The sequence below is a fragment of the Mus caroli genome, chromosome 4, assembly GCF_900094665.2.
Source record: "Mus caroli chromosome 4, CAROLI_EIJ_v1.1, whole genome shotgun sequence".
Lineage (NCBI taxonomy): Eukaryota > Metazoa > Chordata > Mammalia > Rodentia > Muridae > Mus > Mus caroli.
In genome coordinates this window covers 23,586,838-23,592,049 of record NC_034573.1, presented here as the reverse complement: position 1 = coordinate 23,592,049, position 5,212 = coordinate 23,586,838, and positions in this window count along the sequence as shown.

The window sequence follows — 5,212 nt, the reverse complement described above, 5'->3', positions numbered from 1 at the left end:
ATCTCTGAAGCTAGCTGTTATAGTTGTCTCTGGTTAGAGCTTGTTCCTCAGGTGACTCTGTTAGCCTCTATCAGCAGACCTGGGAGGCTGGCTCTCTCCTTAGTTTCAGTGGTCAGAGTATTCTCTGCAGGCAAGCTCTATTTTGCAGAGAAGGTGCCCAGATATCTGGTGTTCGAACCTGCCTCCTGGCAGAAGTTGTGTTCCACTCACCAGAAGTGTTAGGATCCCGTGGGGAGTCCTATGTGGGTCCTTGTGGGTGTCCGCAGACTCCACTGGCAAGGCACCCTGGTGCTTGAGTGGACCGGAAGGGACTTGTGCCCCAGCAGAGGCCGGGTTGCCTGCTTCCCTAGTTAATGCAGTCTCATGTCCCGCTCAATTGGATTGGAGCAAAGGCTGTGTTCCACTCACCAGAGGTCTTAGGGTCCCATGGGGAATCCTGTGCGAGTCCTTGCGGGTGTCCGGAAACTCCTCTGCAAAGGCACCCCGATGGCAATATGTTCTAATAGTCTATCTCCTTTTCATTCTCTGGTTCATTCTGTCCTGCCCTGTGTCTAGCTTTCTCTCACTTCAACCTCTCTCTGTAAAATTCTCTCAGTAAAACTGTCTCCTCTCTCTCTTTCTCTGCACCACTCCCTCAAGTTGCCTCCCTTCCTGTCTGTTCTTGTGTGAGTTGGGCATATCTTATCTCTGATTCTTTCTCTGATTTGTTAATTTTCTGCACCTCACTCAGAAGTCACTTTCAAACAAGGTTGCTTCTTTCCAATAACTATCTATACTTTCATTGTTTGAGATGAATCATTGGTGTGTACCAAGGGTGTGTCTATATCCTAGCCAGAGGGATTAAAGATGTTTACTAAGGCTAAGTCACTCCACAACTAGAAACAGATTTTTTTCCCCAGTAAACAGGACAATTTTGAGGTTCACAGTGTGATCAAATATCCTGGAACAGTTGTTGAAATTCTTCAATATTCTTCTAATAAAGGAACTGAAATACACAAATACTGGGAAACTTTTCCTAATCAGAAAATTTTAAGAAATACGTCATTAACAACTTAGAAATAAAGATTTTGAGTCAGTTTTCCTTGTAAGTTGCTGGTTTATTTTAATGGAAAAGGAACGACATTCACACTTTACAGCTAGGGAAACATTATGACATTCAAGGAAGAAATGCCTGTATTTCTGTACTACTCGGAGGGGAAAACATTTAGCATCAGCAAGGTGTAATCTTAGTATGGAATGCCAGGGACTACATGACATGCTTAGAGCCTCAAGGCTGTATGACCTTCAAAAGGCTTACTTAACTTCTTCACAACTTGATTTTGTTGTCATAGGGCTGAGTATAATAATATCTCCCTCAAAGAATTATCATAATAAATAAAATGAAGCCATTTATTCAGTGTAGCAATTAACCTCTGTTGCAAGTGGCTATGATTTAATGTTTCTCTAGTTAAGTGCTCACTAAAGTTTAGCTGGGCTGTGTACCTGTTCTTTGACTTTATTATCAGGAGGCTACCCTTTCTGTGCAGTGTGCTCATAACAAGTGTCTGTGCTTTGTTTTCTACACCATTTCGTTGCCCAGCATCCTTTTCTGAGTTTCCTTCAGTCTTTATCCTTGTAATTCTTTTCTGCTTATCAATACTCATGATACATTTTTTTTCAGGCTCTATTGAGAAACACAGTTTACGTTTGAAGGATAACTCTCCTTTGAAATTATAGATACTTGGTTTGCTAAAATTCCACCTAAGAAGAATGCTAATTTCTTTCTGCAGCTGTAGAATGACAATAAGTTGTGAAAGAACATGCTGATTTGTAGGCATTGTCTCAAAACATTAAAATGCATACCACTATGTGAATCAAACTACTAGAATAACCTTAGGATTTCTTGAAGTGTATGACAGTAGATGATGAGTTGGTCCATTTGAGCCAGTGTGATTTTCAGAAAATAAAGGGAAAACGAGGCATGTGAGGGTTATAATTCTGAACATGGCCATAAGTGTTGCACATTTTGGAAACTGTAGTTCCACATATTTTTAAGAAAAGATTTCATTAAAGTTTCACATATATTTTTTAATGTTTTCATTAGAGTATATCTCAGTAGTTAATTGGAATGGAATCTTTACCTTTGAAATACATATGGATTTATTCTGTTTAAAAATTGTATTCTGTTTCTTTTTAAGCCAACGTATGCACACGAGTGATAGGAATGAAACCAAACCACATTGCATTAATATTCTGAAATGTCTAGAAAACATACCACATTGGATTTCTAACTCCCAGGTGTGTGGGGGGGGGGACTATTCATTGTAGTACATCAAACATAGATTCTGAAAATAGTCTGCTATATCTCAAATTCTAGCTTTAATTCTTTAGTTTCCATGGAAGCTAGGCAGACCATGCAAGTATTCTAATTCTGTTTTTCCATTGTGAAATGTGGGTAATAAAAATGTTCATCTTATTGAGATTTAGAAGTCATAGTTATGCTTCATAAGTTATGGTAGCATATTCTCGGTAAAATATTATTATTCTGTTTGTATTATCATTATTAACAGAAACTTTTAAATTATATATTTAATGATATTTTTAAAAGCTGTTTAATTAATAGTCAGCAAGAAAAGAGAACAGATTGTCACCCACAATCTCTTATACATTGTTTATTATTTATCTAAGGACAAGTTATAATATTTAAAATATTCAGGATTCAAAAACCAATTTTAGGACCTGGAGATAATTAAATCGTTCAACTCACATTAGGTCATGGAAATGAATCTAAACATATTCAGTGACCTCAAATATCTCTAAGAGAAAAACAATAAATCTTTAGGATCACTTTCTCTATTTGTCCTGAAAGATGCTGCAAAGCATTTTACTACATGTCCACAGTGACTATTTTAAAATATTACTGAAGAGATATAATCAAATATAATTTCTATGAAAATCCAATAACTGTTAGTTAAAGTTGTGCATTTATATGGACTTCCTTGAAAATCTGAGAACAATAACATTTGAAATGTTATTTTAGTCTTACTCTTTAGTATTCTATATAGTATTGATTGACCCATGGGGAAATGCACTTGTTTTTTTGCATGCATTTTTACAAGCCCAAAGGATGTATTCAGATTACCCTGAACAGTTTTGTAGCAATGATAAACATATCTTTGTTGATCCAGAGGTATGATCTCAACTTCCCATTTCTGACTGAGCAGGATTAGCATAATCACGATGAACATCCTTCCTAGAACATTCTCCCACTGTAGATACATCTAAAGTTTTATGAAAAATCATGAGGTAGAGAAACTGTTTTCTTTCGTTTTTCCGAGGTTATATGGCTGGAGATAGAAAGGAGATTTGCAAGAAATAATCATTTATGAACTGATTGAAGAGAGAGCTGGAAGAGAATTTGCTGAATTTTCTGAAAGTCTGTAAATCTGTAGTAAAAGTCAGTACTTCCAAGATTTGGCTGCCTTATAAAATTATCTGGATTTAAAAAGTAAAATCCCAGTGTGGTGCTTATGTCCCAGACTCAGAAAATCAAACTGCTTATGGAAAAAGAAAGGCATCTGCTTTATTTTATTTTATTTTATTTTATTTTTAGATTCAGATCTTCCCAAATTTTGGGATCATTGGCTTAAATATTAACTTGAGATCATAGCTATAGACTCCTTATTATGATACCAATTTTCAAACTGAATATTTTAACAAAAGATGCTGTGATGGTTTATATATTCTTACGCTAGGGTGTGGCACCATTTGGAGGTATGAACTGGTTGGAGTAGGTGTGTCACTGTGGGTGTGGGCTTAAGATCCTCACCCTAGTTGCCTGGAAGTCAGTTTTCCACTAGCAGCCTTTGGATGAAGATGTAGAACTCTCAGCTCTGCCTGTGCCATGCCTGCCTGATTACTGCCATGCTCCCGCCTTGATGATAATGGACTGAACCTGTAAGCCAACACCAATTAAATGTTGGCCTTATAAGAGTTGCCTTGGTCATGGTGTCTCTTCACAGCAATGGAAACCCTAACTAGTACCGACACATTTACAGGGGAAATGTGATTTGTCTTTTTCATGAAGTTTGGATTTTGGATATGCAATAATGAAGCAAAGGAGGAAACTACCATAGTAAAAGAAGATACTAATACTAGTGAAGTTACATTGTGAGGAACCTGCCTCAGGTCTAGGGTAAGGCCTACAGGTGAAACCAGCACCATGGCTTCCAGCAGCCTGCAGCAGAAACTGAGGGCTAGGGATCAGAGTAGCTAAGACAACAGGGCAAGACTCACAGGACTGAAGAATCCTCCTACAGTTTGCAGATCCCCCAAAATCCCAGGGTTAGATACTGCTGCGGGCAGAAGAAGCCTAGGGGTGGAGTCTTTGGCCTTACCAGGTACATAAAGCAAAATGGCACCATAACCCTACTACAACTTATTGACCTCCTGAAGAGTGTAAAGGGTTCCACTGAAAAAGGAAGAAAAAAAAAAAAAAAAACAGGGGCGGGGGCGGGGGCATGAGGGTTGTGGCTCTAGAGAAAGAAATAACAGGATATAGGTGATGTGAAGGGAAAATGGGGGAAGGCTTTAAAAGGAGAATGAAGAGGAGAAAAAACACAGAACAAGGTAGAGGAGAAGAGAACAATAGTACTAAGGATGTCGGAACAAGATAGAGGCAGTAATATTATTTTCTATTTACTCATATATATTGCATATATAAGAACATGCTTTCAGAGAGAGAGAGAGAGAGAGAGAGAGATAAAGAGAGAGAGAGATAAAGAGAGAGAGAGATCTGACCCACTTGGGATGATAATTCTCCCCACAGCAGTTATAGACTCACAGACTCACAAAAAGTTTAGTACCAGTTACATTAAAAAAATTCTTTTGGGTTATTGGTAAAGGAGTTCCAGAAGCTATCCTTAAACAATATAAGCTAATACTTTTGCCCTCACTTGCCTCCTACCTGATGCAAGTGAGACCCTATTGCAGAAGATACCATATAATTTGTAACCTAGAGTCTCCCTGAGGCCTGGATTTCATAGAACTGAAATATTCTAGGCAATTTATCAATGGAGGAAATAAATCTATAGTTATACCCAACTGAGGAACCTGTGATCCACAACAATGATCAGAATTCCAAGATGTTCTTTTTTTTTAAATATTTTTTATTACATATTTTCCTCAATTACATTTCCAATGCTATCCCAAAAGTCCCCCATACCCTCCCCCC